Raw genomic sequence first — 21,928 nt, 5'->3', positions numbered from 1 at the left:
AAACATATGTGATCCTAAAGTGAGAATTAAAATATTACACATACGCTTTCTTATGCTAAGGAAGCTGACAAAAGAAAATGCATAAACAGAAACGATTGTTTAGTGTAGAGAATGGACCATTTTCTCCTTAAAGTTCAATGTTATATCTATAAACTTCCTAAAGAAGATATAATATGAAGTGTGTTTTTCAGGATACATGAGCTATTTCCAGGATCCAGAAAGAAAGTGAGACACAAACTGAAAAAGATACCTTAGCATAATATTCTCTAAGGAATAGAAGTTATATTAGCCATGTTTATGTTGCTATGACAAAATACAATGACTAGAAACAACTCAATGGAAGACAGAGCTTGTTTTGGCTTACAATTCCAGAGGGAAAGTCCATGATGGCAGGGAAGAAAGACAGCAGGCAAACAGACCAAGAAGCTAAGAGACCACACACAACCACACACAAGAAATAGGAGAGAGTAAGCAGGAAAAGAGATGAGACTAGATCCTCATAGCTACTACCCCCAGTAGCATACTTGCTTCAGGAAGGCTGGAACTCCTAAAAGTTCCATTACCTTCCCAAAAGGTGTCACTAACTGAGACCAAGAGTTTCATATTTGAGCTTGTGAGGAACATTTCTCATTCAAGTACACAGAAGCAGTCTAAAATTAGTGGATGCTATGGTGTGAACATGTAGAGGTACAAAACAATGAAACCAGGAGAATAAAAGATATTTAGACTCCATGGCTACGCAATATAGACAGTACACCATGAGTGATGGGGAATGTTTAAGAAGTGAGCATTATAAATATGAACATTCTAAAATCTGTATTCCCATATTGATCATCTGAAGTTAATCCAGATTAACACATAGACAAAGAACATTTCAAAATTGCTTATATTTCTTACACTGTGAGCTTCCTTTTAATCCTGTGCTCTCATTTTAGAACATCCTACTCTTAGGCACAAGCTAACAAAATTGTTTCAGAAAGGGTTTTTATTGAGAGAATCTTCTAGATATGATATATGCTTCTACATATTTTATAGGTCAAAATAAATGACATAGTCTCCGTTGAGTATGCAATGGCATGGATGCACATAATCCTTGCTTAAGGATACTATCCCTTGGGGAGGATAGCAGGTGTTTTGAGGAATAGTGCAATCTGCTGCAAAAGATAATTCAGGGTCCTATTTCAGAATCAGAAATCATGGGGAATGATTAAGAGATAGCTTGATGTGTAATTAAGATGACTCTGAATTTTACAATATGTTTCAAGTTGTTCATTTGATATATACATATATATTCTGAATTTAAAACCGGTAAATAAGTGGTTAAATTTGTTTATAAGGAAACAATCACTTTTTAGTTACCATTTAAAAATACCTTACTTAAAATAAGATCTTTACGATTACACAACTGTGTTATTTTTATAAAAGATTGAAAGTAGAATGTCGAAGTTAGATGTAAAAACATCAAGGTTTTTGTTTTCTTCCACTGTGTACTTGACAGGACAGATGAGATATTAGACATGAGATGTTAATGGAGTGTATTTGAGAGTACTGGAGTAATCATGACTCCCTGCCCTCAGAAATATACCTATAACATGCCTGTAAATAGACTATCTTCACTGGCAGTCTGTGCCTAGTTCTAATTTATGTTACATAGCGACTTCATAAGGCACATGGTGTCATCAGGGTCAATCCTGTGTTAATGTTACAGAGGACTCAGCTGATGCTCAGTGAAGCTCACTGAGTTGTCTTAAGGTACAGTTAATGTTAAACATATGTTGAAACATTGGGATCTCTGCTCATAACACTAACAGGGCAACACCAAAGTACTCGAAATGTAACCACTTCTCTGACATTATTAGCTATATATTTAACATTTCTTATTCTAATGATTGAAAAAAACCTCAGTTTATTCTATTTCTACTTATCAAAATATCCTGAACCATTATCACATATATTCCCTATGAAAAGGGAAATCTTATTGTTTGCATTTTATGACTACATTAGATGGAAGAAATGAAATTAGTTTCAAGAGGTAAGGAAGATTTTTAATTTTCATTCATTATGTACATCCACACAAATAGAAACAATAATTTTTCTCTGTGTATCTATAAATATGACTAAACAAAAATAACTTATTTTTCTTTTCAATCAGATTTTTGTCAGACCTATAGATAATGTGCTCTTTTTAAGGTGAACATGAATTTGCTCAGAATATACTTTATTAATAGGAAGTTATCTGCAAAATTGGGGTTTAGATTGTAAAGGACTTCTTTCTCATTTTCTTATACTTGCATCAAACAGAGGCACTATGATAGCCATTTAGTATCTTGAGAATACCCAATGCTGAGGAGTCTGGATACAAACATTCTGCCTCTGATGTACTTCCTAGTTACTGCTTTAACAAGACAAAATTACAGTTTTTAGCTATTCTAGGTATAAAATTAGCATCAAATAACTGAGTCCATGTCTCTGTGATAGTGTGAGTATTGTTATTTTTATTAAACAATGTATTCATACAACGTTTAATATACCTAGAAAGGTAGTTCTGATTTACTTGCATTTGTATTAAGCTATATACATGAATCCCATGAGTAACAAAAAGTTGAATACAGAACTGTCAGATATGGTCTTTGACCTCAATGATCTCACAATCTGTATTAGTAATATTTCTGTTGCCATGGGAAAACACTGTGACCAAATGGCCAAGCACAATTTAGAGGAGATAAGTTTATTTTGCATTATGGTTTCAGAAATATAGACTCTGTTATGGTAGGGAAGACATTGCAATGATCAGAGTAAGCATGGTAGCATAATCAGGAAGCTGACTGATCACACTTTTATTCATACACAATAAGCAGAGAAAACACAAAATGCATGAGACAACCATCCCTCAAAGCCTTCCCCACAGTGAAGTGCTTCCTCTAGTAAGTCTCTGTCTGATGAAATTTCCATGACAAATCCTAAACAGTGTCACCAACCTGCGATCAAGTGTTCAACTTTGTAATGCCTTGAGTGACACATCTTATTAGAGCACTACACAGTCTTTAACACAGAAGCAAACACGCTACTCCATCTTTCAGCACCATGCAATTGTGATGCTGGAATCTAAAGAGGAAGACAGACAGGGACACAGAGGAGTCTTCATGTCAGTTTCAAACTTGGTTGTTGAATGCCTCCACCTGGAACAACTTTTCTTCGTTTTACAAACCAATTATTCTGTATGCTACACATTCTTCAATATTTATTACTGCTGTCTGCTTTGAACATCAGATTGTATTAATATTATTTCTATTTAGACTGGAGGAATCTGAAAGAGTGGAAGTTACACAAAGCCTCAGCATGTGAGATAGGTGTTAGTTTTTGAAGCCTCTCTCACCCAAACATGCAGACAGTGTGCTTATATCCTATTTAAGTGTGTGGCTGTGTGAACTGTGAGGACTTTGAAGGGTTTTAGTTTTTGTTTTTTGTTTTTATTTTTTTCATTATTGAATCCAATGTGTACCTTCTAAAGAATTCAACTGCAGTTTCCCTAATAACTGCTAAGATCAGCTTCCCCTTTTCTTTTTCCTTGTAAGATGTGGTCTGCTTGTTAAGAACATTCCTTACTTCCACTCTGATAAGGTCCCTGATCAGGAGAGTAGGCATTGATAACCCTCGGAGGAGTGTCTGGAGCTGTCAGTGAGTGTTCTGCCTGTGTATTCTGCCCCTGAGTAGAGAGTTTAGGATAGAAACAACTGTTCTCCTTTTGGCACTTGCTCTCCTGCATTCATTTCTCCATGAGGATGCATAGAAGCATCACTTCCAGGCCACTAAACAAAAGCGCCTTCAAGTGCAAAGGAAAATGATTCTTTAAAAGGCTGGGAAAAAAGTATGAAGATAAAAGCAGTTCAGTGTTAAGAGATGTTTCTCCCAAGAGCCTTCCTCAACTCAGCTGAAATACATGGAGCAGCTGTCAGAGCTACAGTCAGATGAAGACGGAATAAAATATAGAGACTAAAACATACTTTTAGCCTTTCTAATCCTTTTCCATGGTGCACAAAAGTCGTCCAAGTCTGCTATATCTGCTATATTTAGTAACTTTGGACAGGCATAACCAATCATTCTTCTTCTCCTCCTCCTCCTCCTCCTTCTCCTTCTGCTTCTCCTCTTCCTCCTCCTCTTCTTTCTCCTCTTCCTCCTGCTCTTCCTTCTCCTCTTTCTCCTTCTACCTCTTCCTCTTTCTTCCCTCTTCTTCTTCTTCTTTGAATGGCCCTGTGTGTCTGGTATTCAGTGAAAAGGTGATAAAGTTTCACTGGTAGCTTTGAAGACGGAAGCTTTTTGTTTGTTTGTTTTGTTTTTCTCTGAGAATAAGTTAGTAAGTTTGATCTGGAAAAAAGCTCTTTTATCTCCATTCACTTCTTTGCCAGCCAAGAGACTTACTTAAAGGCTTTCTGAAACAGAGTGCATTCAATGTGAACTAGAAAGTCTCAATTTGATTGCTGAATGTCACTGGTGTGAAGCAAAGCTACATTTAACACTTTTGTAAACAACTTAATCTACAGGTATTATGACCATGATTTTTGATGGTCACCTTGATTGGCTTAAAAAGCAGTGAGATTGTTAATGTAGTCCAACTTTGGGCATGTCTCTACCAATACTTTCAGAAGACATTTTACTGAAAGGGTAAAGAAGACTCACCCTGAATGTGGACAGTTCCGATCCAGTCTTCAATATAAAATAAAAATGGGAAAGCCAGCAGAGAGCTAGCCAACATTCATTCTCTGGTTCTAAATACATGGAGACGTAAACAACTGTAATTCTACTGCTGTGGACAGTAGCTGACCCTGTGGCCACAACTTCCCTGCTATGATAAACTATGTCTGATGGCCTAGGCACCAAGTAACTCATCCTTATGTATTTTACATGGGTTTATTGGCATTTAGACACAAGGAGAATAGCAGAATATGTCTATAAAATATATTTGCTTATAGTTACTTACTATTAGCTTGGCATGATACTAACACAATTTATAGATATTACCTCTGCCCAATTCTGAGTGCTTGCTAATATATTTCTTATTTGTGTTATTTGCTTTAATTTTCAGTTAACTAAACTTTTTATGTTAGGTTGTCTTTCCAAAGTCAAAGAAATAATATACATGATTTGAACCTGATTTTGCAAACCCAAATTATTATTATGCATAACATTCTTGTCATGCTCATACAGTAAAACCCTTGACACTTAGCACTCAAATATGTGTTCTTTAAATTTTAAGACCAATCCATATAGTCCATAGGTAATAAGACAGAAGCCCAGAGATCAAATAGATTTCTTTGTTAACTCCTGTCCACTGTTCAAAGAACCTTCTTTTACAAGGTATGAGCTGCACTAATCATTGAGTTTTAGATTCAAATTTATAGAACAGTTTTTGTAATGGATTTATTGTTTTGTCTAGTTTTTATACACATTTTATAGAAGTGTCCAAATCTCTGTCCTCACTGGAGCTAGAGGTCATCTTTGTAACAAGTGTGCTTTGGATATCATTTGATTTGTAAACACATCACTACATGCAATTTTCATAGTAGTTACACAAGAAGATGGTATCCCTAGTTTCAAAGAAAGAAAGCCAAAGTTCATCGCACTATGATGTCATATAATTTACAAATCCTGAGTAACTGAAGTCAGATTCAGGTGTGATTACTACTATACACATCTGTAAATTTCCTCACATATTTTTAGGCCCAGTTATTCCTATGATCCAACAGGATATAAAATCTTGAAATCTGGCAGACAAAATTGGGCACACATGGACAACAGTAGTTCCCTATGATAAACATTTGGTCACAAATGCTATTTTGGTAATAATTTTACCTGACAAAAGTGCCCTAGCTGCACTCAAATAAGGTTACTGTTTGCCCTCATCCTAGTCTCAGAGGGTTCAGGAAAGCAATGTAGAAGATCACATTTTTAAGCCAATAAAACGAATGTTCTCTTTGTCTCTTGTTCTCTTACTGGATATTAAATTTGAAATTCTTTGAAATAATAGAGTTTGAATTGGACACTCCTTTCAAAAAGTGTAACCTAGAAACATAAGAGCAATCTTTGTATTTCCATGTATTTTTTACCTGTTCATTATCATAAAATGATACTAATAGAATGGTACTAATAGGTACATCAAGCAAAGTTATCTTACACCCTTATAACACAGTGTTTTTATGCATACCTACATACTAGTGTCTGAAACACATACCATCTCACAAACTCCAACAGCTTTCTGACTGTGGCTGCTCTCCCAACATATCAGAACACATTCTCTACTTAAATGCAAATTCATTCCATGTTACTAAGTCCCTTTCATAGTCGGGAACAGTGATATTGATCTACAAGTTAAGCATGTAGACTGTCTATTATCTTGATGCTTCCATTAATAACCATGTGCACTTAATTAAGAAATTAATAACTGAAAATTTTAACAGGAAAACGTCAGAGTGGACTTGGTATTGGTAGAGAACACATTGACTGCTGAAATCATATGAGGTTAATGTACACAATATTATGAATTTATTCTTAGAAATCTGTAGCACTTAATATATCTTCTGGATTATGTGTCTGTTGCAGTGTTTGTGTATGTGTATGGTTTATGATGTTCTCTCTCTCTCTCTCTCTCTCTCTCTCTCTCTCTCTCTCTCTCTCTCTCTGTGTGTGTGTGTGTGTGTGTGCGTGTTTGTGTGTGAGTGTATGCTATACATATTGTGTACATACTCTATGTATGTGTGTTCTGTGTTGTTTCTGTTGTGTGCCATGCTATATGTGTCTGTGTGCTGTGTGCTGATGTTTCATGCATATGTACAGAGTATTACTATATTTGTATATTGGAGTGTGTATATGAAATATGTGTGTGTTGGTATGTGTACTATGTGTGTCATGTGCTATGTATGTCTTCTGTGTATGTGTGTATGTGTTCTATGTTTGTCATAGGATATCTCCTGAGAACATAAGAAAGACTTCAAAGTAGAAATATGGTGAAGCCTTTGAAGACATATATGTGTGTGTGTTTGCGTGTGTATGTGTGTGTGTGCTGTTATAATAATAGAATCTTTTGGAAGAACATTAGAAGAGGGTCAATTATAATTCAATTAGATATCTATTAATTATTAATACTGGCTACAAAATAAAATTTAACAAAAATTTAAAAGTTGGAATATGTCTTATATAATTTTATAGATTTAAAAGCTTATTGAAATTCTTTATTCAAAGCATGGGAACAATTGACTGGCAATCTTTGTTTAGATGACCCTTTCATATCAGCATCCATTTATATGTGTCCACAAGCGTGTGTGTGTGCATGTGTGTGCGTGTGCTTGTGAGTGTTTGTGTGTATGCGCATGCATGCATGTGTGCATGCGTGCTTGAGTGTCTGTGTGTGTGTGTGTGTGTGTGTGTGTGTGCCATGTTCTGTCTGTTTTTCTGCCAGTCTCACTTCCTATCTGGGAGTAATCAGTTTACTTAAAGACAATCCTCTAGTGTTCTGTATGGGATGTGTAGAAAGTTCCCATGTTTCTTAGTGTTAGGCAGAAGATTGTCTATAATTAGGCTAAGTTTCTGAGTCCCTCTAGTTCTCTGTCAGGGAACTTCCTTATTTATGATACTCAGTTCACATGCTCAGACTATATTTTAGTCACCTCTCAAAAGCTCCAATAAATAGGTCATAATAATGAAATTACAATATAATAGAAATTAACATTACTTAGCATTGATGATGCCAAATACTTCGCTAGACACTTCAAATAGATCAGGCAACCCTCCAGACACCACAATGATGACAGAGTTATTAACTTTGTTTTCTAGAGGAGGAAGCATAGGTCTGTGGGGTTAACTAATTTGTCTTGAGTCAAAGTACTTTAAAACAATGGAGCCAGACAAAGCTTCCAAGTATGTCTCACTCCAAAGACTCCTGCTACTTATAAGACAGAATAAAAGAGCAGACAAAGACTGCATGGAGCGGATGTACCTCCTTCTGTAGAGATTTGTTGTCCCAGTGTTGACGGATATCCTGGGGGACACCCACTCAGAGGCAAAGAGAAGTGAGGATGGGGAAAAGAACTCTGGAAAGGGGAGAGGGACTGGGCAACAATTGGGGTCTAAATACATAACATTAATTTTTTTTAAAAAAAAAGAGTGCATGTTCTTCTTTTTGCGATAAAATCTCATGTCTCTTAGTCTGATCTCAGTACATTTGCTATGTACTGAGGATGGCCCTGCACTTCCATCTAGCCCGTACTTGCTCAGTACTGGGATTATAGACATGTAAAAGCTTACACAGTTTATGAGGTACTGACATGCTGGGTAAGCACTGTAGAAAGTGAGCATCATTCCCAAGTCACAATACTGCAGAATGATTCTTTAATCTTTGTTAATATATGTGGATCTTTAGAATAAATAAATGCCTTACCACAAGTATGCATGGGAGAGATGAAAGTGGTCTGGACCCCCTGGAACTGCAGTTATGGATAGATGACTATAAGCAACTATGTAGTGCTGGAACTTGAGCAGGGAACACCTGAAAAATCAGTCAGTGCTCTTAGCTGCTGAGAAATCTTTTCAGCCTTAAAATCACAGAATTTTAATTATGCATCACAACCTTGATCCAGATGGCAATGGATGACATTTTGATAAGATACCTTAATAATCATTAGGTAGAAAATTATTTCAGTCTAAAATTACCAGAAAGTCTCCTTCCATCTTCAAATCTCTGTGTTTTCCTCCTGTTTTCAATTAATTAAGTTGTGCTTTTAGTCTGCACTTACCTATAGTCTAGTGTTTTGTTTCATGTGGCCTTATCAGACATTTGTGTATTTTATTCGAAAGAATGTCTTTTGAAAATTTCTGCTTATTTCTTTTCATTGGGTATTTTATTTACATTTCAAATGTTATCCCCCTTTACTGAGTTCCCCTCCACAATCCCCCTATTCCATCCCCCCTCTCTCTGCTTCTATGAGAGTGCTCTCCCACCCACTCCCACCTCACTGCCCTAGCATTCCCCTATACTGTGGCATCTAGCCTTTGTAGGGCCAAGGGCCTCTCCTCCCATGGATGCCAGATAAGCCCACCATCTGCTACATATACAGGTGGAATCATGGGTGCTTTTATGTGTACTCTTTGGTTGGTGGTTTAGTCCCTGGGAGCTCTGGGGAGGTCTAATTGGTTCATATTGTTGTTCTTCCTATGGAGTTACAAACCCCTTCAGCTCCTTCAGTTCTTTCCCTAACTCCTCCATTGGAGTTTCTGTGCTCAGTCCAATGGTTGGCTGTGAGCATCTGCATCTGTATTTCTCAGGCTCTGGAAGAGCCTCTCAGGAGACAGCTATACCAGGCTCCTGTCAGCAAGCACTATTGGCATCAGCAGTAGTGTCTGGGTTATTATGAGATGGATCCCCAGATGGAGCTGCCTCTGCAGGGCCTTTTCTTCAGTCTCTGCTCCATACTTTGTCCCTGTATTTTCTTTAGACAGGAGAAATTCTGGGTTAAAAATTTGGAGATGAATGGATGGCCCCATCCTCCAAACAGGGGCTTTGCCTAACCCTTGGATATGGTCTTTAAAGGTTCTCCCTTTCCTTTGTTGGGTATTTCAGACTAATGTCCTCCTGATGGGTCCTGGGAGCCTCTTGGTTTCCTGGCATTTGGGACTTTCTGGTGGCTCCCCTCCAGTTCCCCATCCCCCATTGCTACATATCTCTGTTTAATTTCCTGACCTTCTTTATATTATCCCTGTCTCTTTCCATACCTGAACCTGCCTCACCTTTCCCCCCACCTCCTCTCTTACAACTAAGTCGATCCAACCCTCTATTTCCTGTATTTTGCTCCCCCTTCTAAGAAGAACTGAAGCATCCACACTTTGGCCTTTCTTCTTCTTGAGCTTCATATGGGCTGTGAGTTGTATCTTGGATATTCCAAGCTTTTTGCCTAATATCCACTTATCAGTGAGTACATACCATGTGTGTTCTTTTGTGACTGTGTTATCTCAGTTAAAATATTTTCTAGTTCCACCTAGTTGCCCTAAAATTTCATAAAGTCATTATTTTTAATGGCTGAGTAGTACTCCATCGTGTAAATGTACCACATTTTCTGTATCCATTCCTCTGTTGAGGGAAATCTGGGTTGTTTCCAGCTTCTGGCTAATTATGAATAAGGCTGCTATGAACATGGTGGAGAATGTGTACTTGTTATATGTTGGAGCATCTTTTGGGTTTCTGTCCAGAAGTGGTATAGCTGGGTCTGCTTATTTCAAATTAGGTCATTGATTTCTGTTAAACTTTTCTGGATACTGTATCTATAAAATATTTATCTTTTAATGATTAATTATCTCTAATATTCATTCGTCTAACCTCTGAAAATAGAATTCTAACTTTTAGTTGATCTGGAACATCAATAATAAAAAAAGCACAAGATTTGCTTGACAAAGATGAAACACCTTAATTTTCAACCACAGTGGCATTATTACTATAGTCAATCTACATTCAATATCTTATACTAGTCTGGAACCCACAGTGCCAAAATGTAATCCATGTTAGTGTCAGTCCTGGATGTTTAAAATGATTATTTTCCATGTTATACACAGTTGACAAACTTTATTTTAATTTGTATTTGGTAATTAATATACCCTCATCCTTAACCTAGTCTGTATATCATGGGTTAGCATTAAAGTTGACCTGGTAAATCTACTTGTGATTTTTTTTATAAACATATGTGAACCAGTGAATAGCAGGTGGTCATTTGCTTTCTCAATAGCATACCATTTCTATTTCATGTTTTGGTGTAGGGATAACCCACTGAACAATTTCAAAACCCTTCACAGTTTTATTTTTTGTAGACATCCCAAAACCTTTGTTCTATATAAATAATCTTCTATTCTCCCAAGCTAGAAATTGTCTTCTGAATTCTGTTTTTTTCAGAACAATTGTTTGTTGTTGAGTACCAGAACACAGCTGAAAAGAAAGTTCATCTTCTAGATTCTGTAGCACAATGAAGTAACTATGATTATCATGAGTTATTATTTCTCAGTTATTAGTATGCATGATTTTGAGTTTTCTCAACACAAAGAAATTATAGAAATACTAATCACTGTAAGTTGATCACATCTTACCCATTTATCTATGTTTTACTCCAAATATATTGCCATACTTTTGTTCTGTTGCTATGGTGAAATATCCTGATCAAAAGCAACTTGGATAAGAGAGGGTGTATTTGACTTATCCTTCTAAGTTATAATTGATCATGAAGGTAGGATAGGGTAGAAAATCAAAGTAGAACTTGTGGATGGATGTTGCTTGCTGGCTCACTCTGGGTTTCTCACAGGATCTTGTTTAGCTTAATTTCTGATTTAAGTCTGAATCATCTATAATATGTGAAACCACCCACTGGTTCCTGGGCCCTCCTACTTAAATTAATAGAAAAATGTCCCATGGACAAGGGAATAGACCAATCTGATGAAGGCAATTATTCAGTTAATTTTCTACTTATTAGTATGTCTACAATTTAATAGTGAGAACTAATCAGCACACATGTTTATAAGTATTACATTTTTAAATTTTAAATTTAACAGAATATATTTCAAAAATTCCTTCAAGGCTCTCTACCAAACATTTACCATTCATCTAGAAGAATATATCTTATAAACTAGTTAATGTATGTTTTGTATAGAAGACAAGAATAAAAACATCTTACAGCTCATAAATTTATAATTAATTTAACAAACATTTATTGAGCTGTCAGTGTTTGCCAGGAGTCATGCTATGTTCTAAATATTCAATAATGGAATAAATCATTTTATCAACTCTCAAAAAGTATTCAGAAATAAATAGTTATAGTATTATCATCTTCCATTTATTACAGAAAATAAAAGAACAATGACCATAAAAATCTTGGATAAAGAAGAAACAACTTCATATGGTAAACTGTGTGTTCCGAAAATAACTGGATATGTTCCAAAGTGGGGACATACTTACACTAGAAGGGAAAGCAAATACTTCCAAACCAGAAGCATTGACTAAAGCATCCTATTCTTTCCCATTTACATACAATGACCCAGAAAAGTCACAGTTCTTACTTGCCATCTGTGTTTCTGAAGCAGAACACTCATATATAATAATTAAGGAAAAGGCAAGCTTTAATTGACCTTTGCTAGTGCCTGTTTACCAAAATCATTCTCTATGCTCTATCCGATGAAGTAAACATTTGTTCAGCAATTGCAGGCAGTCAACATGGACTTAGGAGAAGAATACATTTCAGGTGTTTTTTTTCTTTTTGTTTTTTAAATAAGATACATATGTTGAAAGAAACTGGAGTCTGAAATCAACATCTGCAATAAGGCTACATGCATTAATATATATGAAAAGATTCTTCAGACTCATTCAGTTGCAAAATTACTAATGCTTAATTTAAGGATAAAAGGTTATATTCAGAGTCAGTAATTAGGAATACTTACAAAGAAAGAATAAGTAGTATTTAATGCAATAGATATATAAAATATATATTATTTGAAATGAATATATTATTTTTTATTTTTAGTGTGAACTGACACATTGAAGGAACATGATTATTCTAGAAGAAAGAAATTTAAGAAGATAAAGACTAACAAAATATGATTCATTTACAAAGTGAATTTCTCCCAAATGAACATCAAAATTTAATCATGCACTTAGATGACCCTAAAGGTAACATTTGCACTTTGTCATGCAGCTATGAACATGCTGCAATTTCTCAACATCTCCAGAAACATTTAAACATCATTTTAAAATCTGATCTTCAGTCACACAAAAGCCAAATTATTTCTTGTTACTTCTGTTGGACTCTATAAACTTCGAAGCAGCAGAATATTGTCTATGAAAGGACAATGCCTGGATCGTTATTAGGCCAAAAATTATAATGAGATATATTTAGGTACTTGTCTATGTGAAGGCAGTGCCTGTTTATTATTAAGTCAAAATAATGATGAGATATATTAAGATGCAACACGGGGCTTTAATTAATAAATTAGCAACACCCAATATAGCAACTAATATGATGATACCCACTTAATATTGTAAGAACTCTTATAACTAGAGTGCTTAGTATGAAATTAAAGAATATAGTTGTTAATTGTCCTGAGTATCACTGTATTTTTAAATTGTTTCAAAACATATGAGTAAGAGTTTACCAACTATATCGTTTTATTGTATGCAAATTTTACTTCAAAATAAAAATAAGACAAAATATACTACCAGGTATACAAAAATTCAGAATGTGTTACCAGGAAATCCAAATTATAAGAATAAATAGATGACTACTGATTGTCTGAGTATAGATGAAAACACATTAAGTATCAATAAGTATAATCATGCCATTTAAACCAGATAATGTAACTATATGCTATTCTTCTCTCCAATTAACTGACTATAAATAGAACTCTATGCCACAATGTATGTCTAATGAAATTTTTTGTTTATCATCTAAACTTTAATTCACTTGAAAATAATAATTCAAAGGAGTAGACTGAATGAAGCTTATTGTAGTCAAGAAATGGTGCAATACATGAAATCAAAATATAGAACTACAACTGACAGATTTGTTAGAAAAATTATTTAACAATAACACTTGGAGATACAAGTAAGTCACATTTGATAACTGATAGACTGAGTGCAAAAACACTCAGAAAGGTAGAAATGTAAAATAAAATAAAATAAAATAAAATAAAATAATGCCATGTTAGGTGGAGGAAATGGGAAAATCTCATATGACCCCATCCATAGATTAAGAGCTATAGACAGTTAATGTATGCTCAGAGGGAGAATCAATATTCTTCAGGGACCAACTTCCTAGAAAGTAATCCAGTCCTAAATTTACATGCATATTTGCATTAGTGAGAGCAAAATTAAAGGGACTCAGTTAGTTGTATTTACATATGACACACACACACACACACACACACACACACATACACGGAAGGGATTTGGGGTGAAATGGGAGTTTTATGGAAATAGAGAGGGATTGGGCAAATCATGGAAATGTAAAGAAATGTAAAATTCATAAAATGTAATGAACATTTATTTTTAAAACTGATCAATGTACAAGTGTACATTTATAATTGCACCACTCTCTACATAAAATCATAAAATGAGAGCCAGTGTCAGAAAAGTAATCCAGAAATATCCAGGCCATTTAACAGAGTCACAGAAGAAGGTCTACCTTAATACAGTGACTGCTGGAACATTTCAGATGGTGCTCACAGCATTTCTCCCATTCCCTCTCTCTCTCTCTCTCTCTCTCTCTCTCTCTCTCTCTCTCTCTCTCTCTCTCTGTGTGTGTGTGTGTGGGTCTTTTAATCTCCTCTCTCAATCTCTCTCCCTCTCTCTCCTCTCTCTCAGTCTCTCCCTAAACATCTCCCTTTTTCTCTCTCTCTCACTCACATATACACAAACATATACAAATACCCACAGAGTATATATATCTCCCCATAAACACCTAAACATTATACACACACCTACATATACCATACATAAATGGAGTAATAGAAATTAGAAACATCTAAAATAACTTATGCATACAATATCTGAAATAATCAATTACTATAGAATAATATTAAGCAACATTATTACTGATATAAGCAACATGATTACTTGATTTTTTTTAAATCCACAAGGCAAATACCATAACTTTATCATAAGAAAATATAAAATTTATGTAAACACAAAATTAAAACCTATGTTTAGATAGCTCTACCAATAAATTATACAAACTTTAAAGCTACAGTTAGTAACAACTTTTTCAGAAACTCTTCAAAATCATTAAAAAAATGCTTCTCATTCATTTTATGGGACCAGTCTACCTGATGCCAAAACTGTATAAATGTATCACAGTAAAAACCTAGAACTATATCCCTTACCATTATATGAACAAAAAATGAAAACAAACTACCAGAAAGCAAATCTAACAGCTTATAGATTAAAGTGTATACCATGATCAATGGTAGTTTTGCATCTCAAAACAATTTAATTAAGTGGATCATTAATGGGTATAACTTTAACTGAAATGACCAACAGTGGAGAGATGGAACTTTAAGATACCACCTCCAGTAGGTAGACATAGCACTCAGTTGAGGCATGAAGCCAACCACACATCTTTAAAGAAATTTGACCCAGAATTGTTACTGTCTAAAGGAAATGCAGAGACAAAAATGAAGCAGAGACTGAAAGAAAGGCCATCCAGAGACTGACTCGACTTGGGATTTATCCCATGGACAGGTGCCAAACCCTGACACTATTGCTGATGCCATGTTGTGCTTGCAGACAGGAGCTTAGCATGGCTGTCTTCTGAGAGACTCTAACAGCAGCTGACTGAGACAGATGCAGATACTTACAGCTAACCATTGGACTGAGGTCGGAGACTCCTATGGGAAAGTTAGGGGAAGAATTGAAGGAGCAGAAAGGGATTGCAGCTCCATATGAAGAACAACAGTATCAACCAACCTGGACTCTTCAGAGCTCCCAGAGACTAAGCCACCAACTAAATAGCATACATGGGCTGGTCTATGGCCCCCTCCTACATATGCAGCAGAGGACTGCCATGTCTGGCCTATGTGGGAAAGGATGTGTCTAGTCAAATCCTATAGAAACTTGATGCTCCAGGGAAGGAGGATGATGGCAGGGCCTGAGGTGGGTTTGAGTGTGTGAGTAGGGAACACCCCCTTAGAGATGGGAGGAGGGATGGAGTGAGGAACTTGAGGAGGGAAGACCTGGAAGGGAGAAACATTTAGAATGTAAAAAAGTAAAATAATTAAACAACAAGAATAAAAAGAAACAAACAAGGCAACATGTGTTTGTTTTCCTAAAGATAAACAGAAAGCATTGAATATATTCAATAACAATTTACTATAAAATATGGAAGCACTGGGGAATAGAAGAGAATATGAACAATTTTTGCATGTGAAAAACAGCTATGAAAACTCCCATTGGAGAGTACATTGGTTAAAAGAGTTCTTTCCCTTTAAGTTTGTGGAAAAAAAATAAGAGGGCATTTTTCTTTTTTACAACTACTGAATATTTTAAGAAGTATTTTAGCAAAGACAATTAAGTTACAGAAAAATATTTAAAAATTAAAGGACTCCAGGTGAGAAACAAAGATTTAACATTGTTTTAGTTGAAAATATTTTTTTTCATAAAGAAAAACTTCTTGATGAACAAATGATTCAAAGTAACATTTTTGGCAGCATTAAAAGATATAAGTCCAACTCACAGATATCAGTTGAATTTCTGTAGGTGAGAGATAGATACTGAATATTAAATTAGAAACCAATTTTTTTCAAAGCACCAAAATGAATTTAAGTATAAGTTAAAAAATAAACAATCGCAATACTAAGATCATAAAATATGGAGAACAAACTTAAAGAAAATTGAAATAAATGGAAATAAGTCTGATATGAGTGAATTAGGAGTATTTTTTCAGAAATCAATTCCCAATTGACTTATAGATTAAAAAAATTAATACACTGATTGCTGAGTGTTTTATTCTATAATTTTTTCTTGGAAGAAATTCAAAAAAATAAAAGGGATTATCAGTAGCTAAGGCAATCTTGTACGTGCTTTACAACAACCATGATTAAGAACCTAAGAGGAATAACTACAGGAAAAAATGATTTACTTTTCTCATAATTTTGGAGATTTCAGAACATCATAGGAAGAAGTTTTCTTACAGACAGGAAGCAGAGAAGGACAATAACAGGAAGGAACAGTACATGATATTGTCCCTATGAGCATCTTCCCATGGGAAATGCTTCTTCCAATCAGGCTCGAAGTCCACAGTCCCAGTGTTGACTACTCACCTATTCATATTTTTAATCCATCAGTGGAGGAACACATTACTTCATCATGGTCTGTTTTTGGGAAGTCCGTGATTTTGTTCATAATGCATGTAGCTCAGATCGTAGAATTGCAATTTTCATAACCCAGAAACACATAAGATTTTTATTGTACTCCATTAATGATATTGAATTACATCATTAAATTTTAGTATATACACATATTATCTCTCCCTCTCTTCCTCTCTCTCTCTTTCCCTAACACACATACACACACACACACACACACACACACACACAAACACAAAACACAGACCAATACACATATACCTGAGTTTATCCTACCAAAACTAAAAATTGACTTGAAGTAACTGAAAAGTCTCTTTCCCACTCCTTCTCTACACTACTGTTTCTTTTGAAGGGAAATTATCATTCCAGACAACTTAATTTCTTTGAAACATTTAAAAATACTATTTAAATGATGTATACATCTTACCCCTCTGCTGATATCCCCAAGGAAATGTAAGAGCTTGTATATGAACATATAATTTCTTCATTATGCAAAGAGAATTGAAGTTGTGGCTATTGGTGATAGAATTATACTGTACAGAAAATCTTTGTTGACTTGTTCCCAAAGGTGAGTTTGCAGCTTTGTTTTTCCAAATGACTTAGAGACTTTTAGTGTCAGAACAATTATACACCTGTCATTAGCAATAGATCTATTTATTCTTATTGATATCTGGTGAATATTAAGTATTTCTAGATTTCTCTGCCTTTACTGTAAGCTGTTATAGATATACTAGCAGAGTAAAGATAAGAATATAAATGCAGATCATTTGGTGCAGTGCTTACAGTCTCTGCATGAGGTCCTGATGTAAATTCTCAGTACTGAAAGGAAAAAATAAAAGCAATGTACTGCGGCACAGGGGACATGTGGAGCCATCAGCTCTTGATATAGGGAATCATCACTTTGTGCTTCCCACCATCAAGTCATTTCTTTACAATAACTGTAAAAGTAATCAGTAGACTTAAACCTTTCGTAAATAGCATCAAATAATATAAAATATCATGAGGTAACACTAAGCAAGTTAAAAAAACTACTTATGTGATAAAAATAAACTTTAAGACATTGAAGAAAAATACTTTAAAAAGATAACAGAAGATAGAATGGTCTCCCATTCTCTCATGCTAATGGACTGGTAGATTAATATAGTAAAACTGTCCATCCAACCAAAAAGAAATTATAGAGCCGGAATTCTAAAAAAAAAAAGTCTTTTCAGATTTTTTTATTCAACATAATATTTTATTGATTATTTGGGTGTTTCACATAATACACATTGATCACATTCCTCTGCCAGCCTTTCCAGGTACACCCTTACCCCCACTGTTACCTCCTGCAAAGAAAATTGGGGGGAGGAGAAGGAGGTGGCAGAAGAAGAGGAAGAGGAGGATGAAGAAGATGATGAAGAAGAAGAGGATGAGAAGAATAAGAAGAAAACAAGTCTAATATGTATTGCCCATATACTCACTGGAACATAGTCAAACTCCCTGTGGCCAGCCCCTTAAAAGAAATTGAGTCTGTCTCCACCACAATCCCTGACAGAAGACATAAATTGTGAAGAGCTACACTTCAGAATCCTTGTCACAATTTTGAAGACTTCTATTCAATGGCTTACTATCTAGACTGTTTTTGGAGAGGAGGGGGCATTTTCATAGAAGGCTTTTATGTTTCTCTTCTCAATTGTTAGTCTAAAGTCATTAATATCATTACAAAAGAAGTGTTCTTGCCCTTTATACTCAGGGCATCATAGATCATGGTTTCATGTGCCAATAAAGACCATAGACATGAACAGAGGTCTTGACTGGAACATACATAACAGACATAATCATGGTCCTCAGTGGCAGAGCAGGCCATGGACATTACTGAGGTCTTTGGCTACAACCTGGTACTTAGACATCAACAGGAATGTAGGTAGCATTACAGAACATGAACTTATACATTATTTTAGTTGAAACATAGATCACAGACACAACATGGCTTTTTGTGTAAGCATAGACAACAGACATCCATAGGCCCTCCTGTGCAGCAAGGACTACAGATACCATCAAAGACCTCAGCAGCATTACTTCACGGAGTTTGATATCCAGAAAACAAATAACCCAGTTCAAATGGGGATACAAATTTAAATAGAGAATTCTCAAAGTGGGGACCTGAAATGACTGAGAAATACTTAAATACATGTGCAAAATCCTAGTAATCAGTGAAATTCAAATCAAGATTGTTGGAGATTATGTCTTATACCTGTGTGTTTGTTATGATGGAGAGAGTTTAGAGAAAGGAGAACACTCATTTACTGCTGGTGGAAATGCAAACTTGTATGGCCACTTTGGAAACCAGCGTTGTGGTTCCTCAGGGTTATGGGAATTGATCTACTTCAAAAAGCAGCTACACCACTCTTAGTCATCTATCAAAAGCTGCTTCACATTCACTTTCATATGGATGTTAGTTGTCAAGTCAATGGTAACCAAACTGTAACCTATAGAACTACGGAGATATAGAGTTAGAAACTGAGGTACAGAGAGATATTGTTAGGAAGGTGAAATAGAATATTTATGGATGGATAGTGGGCTGGAATGTGAGAATCAAGTTAGAGGAGGAGAAGAGAAAGGAAGGAATATGGGGAGAAACAGGTAAAATTAAGGGCCATTTTAGGGGTAGAATAGAAATCTAATACATGGTTTATGGAACTTCCTAATATACATATATATGAAAGTGATCTAAATGAAATCACCAAATTGGAAAGACAGAGCCTCAGGTGGCCACATCTTGTCACTAAATGAAGCTTCAAGTACCAGGATTAGTTTATATCTAAGTGAGTTGTTGACCAAAGGAATCCTGTGACAATCTCCCAAACAACTCAGATTGTTACCAAGACTATATGTTGCTCTCTACAAACTGACAGCAAGGCCTCATTGCTGAACACAAAGCCTACACAACTCATTGAATGTGGATAATTCATGCTGGTGTCCACATAGTGTCTCCATCCCTACATTATGGCATCTTTGGTACAGGAAGGTACTTTACATGCTACCAAACGAGAACTCCTAAGATAGTCACAAACCCTTGAATCAACAACAGTTTTCTACCTAGAAAATATGATAGGGAAATTGGCACTAAGCTTGCAAAGTTACCAACCAGTAACTAATTTAATTAAGGGCCACTCTATATGATAGTATCCACATCTGACGCTGTTTGGGTTTCTAAAAATCTTGGATTAGAGAATCCAGGTATCTAAGGTAAAACCAAACACTACAATTCTAAAATAAATAAATAAATAAATGTTTGTATGTTTTGAATTGTACCAACAAAAGACTCATAAATAGAATCTCTTGTACTGATCAGCCGTCATCAAAGTTTCTTTCTACATCAGGTGAGAAAAGATACAGAAACTCACGCTCATATAATATACAAAGAAAGAGACCTTGGAACACTCAACTGTAAACAGAACTCTAAATGTCTTTCCCAGGTTCAGGAACCCTGTACAGTAAGAAGTGTAAAGATTATCTTTTGCCTTTGCATCATGGCTTCCAGTAGTGTTCTTATGGATTCCTGAATATGGGAGTGAGTGGGCTTCTGTTTCTGTGTTTTTTATAGGCAATTTCATACTTTCGTTTTGTCCAATTGATGTGTTAATTTTATTTTTATCATATATGTTATTATATTATTTTATATTGTAGTCATTATCCACTAGCAGTTTGTTTTTTTAAAATTTATTGGATATTTTATTTATTTACAATACAGGTGCTATCCCATTTCCCCTCCCTAGAACCCCATATCCTATCCCCCCTCCTCCTTTATGCTTTATACCATTTTAATTACATGAATGTATTAAGGTCAGTTCTAGGTTGAGAGTCTAGCAATAAAATAGATGCAAATAGTCAAGGAACAAGAAATACAATAAACACAAATAGTGAAAGAAAAAGCAAGGCCTTAAACCCAATTGTATTACATATATGTAATATTATTTTATATTGTAACCATTATCCACTAGAAGTTTTTTTTTTTTTTTTTTAATGAGAGACAGAAGAGGGTTACTTTGGATGGGAGGGGAGGTTGGGGAACCCAAAAGGAGTAGAAAGAAGGGAAATCATAATCAGGATATATAAAGAGAGAAAACTATTTTCAAAAAGAGAAAATGAATGTAAAACAGCATTATCATTTTTGTGTACCAATATTGGAAAAGAAAACATTTGTCTAAGGCCCAAACTCCACAGATCCTATCTACTCTGAATATGTTGACTTTCCTTAATATTTCATTGCATGAAGAAACATAATAATAGATAAAAAACAAAACCACAGTGGTAAAACTGGGTAGAATTGACATATTAACGCATAAGGCATCAGCTCAAAGTTTCTTCTGTTTGGTTTCTGGAATTTTTCTATCTTATGTTATTGAAGAATTCTTCTTGATAAACTGTTCAGTACTGGAAATATTGATTACAATGGGCTCAAACATATCAAGTAATGTCTTAGTTCTCTACCCTTACCCTTCTAAATTTTATCCTTCTTACCTAAATTAACTTCAATCCTATTTCTTGTGAGGGGAGAAGGGGAAATTCCTGTCGTTCTTCAAACTTCAATATGTAGTAAACCGAAGCTCTCATAAACCATGCAGATACCTCTGACACTGTATACACCAGATGATGTCCTGTAGCTACTGTTTTATTTTATGTGTATATCATAGTTTATTCCCTATGAGATTGCAAACAATCTATCTTTTTCTCAGGACAAACTTAAAACATTTTTCTTATGCATATGTATTATATATTCATTAATTATTTTAGAATTTTATATAATGTATTATGATCATATTAACCTGTATTTCCTCCAAGATCTACACTATTGCCACACATTCAACTTTGTGTACTTTTTAAATTTTAATTCACAGAGTATAATCTGTGTTGCCAAAATCCTCCTAAGTATGGAGGCACTTACTGGGCCATGATCACCCCACCCTTAAAGAACCACACTCTTAAGAAAACTGACTCCATTTCTTCAGGTTACCAATTGCTAGTAACTCTGCAGAGGAGCAATTGTTTCTATGGAAAAATATTAAGG

The sequence above is a fragment of the Grammomys surdaster genome, unplaced genomic scaffold (genome assembly GCF_004785775.1).
Source record: "Grammomys surdaster isolate TR1022 unplaced genomic scaffold, NIH_TR_1.0 203, whole genome shotgun sequence".
NCBI lineage: Eukaryota > Metazoa > Chordata > Mammalia > Rodentia > Muridae > Grammomys > Grammomys surdaster.
Note: the sequence above shows the minus strand (reverse complement) of the source record.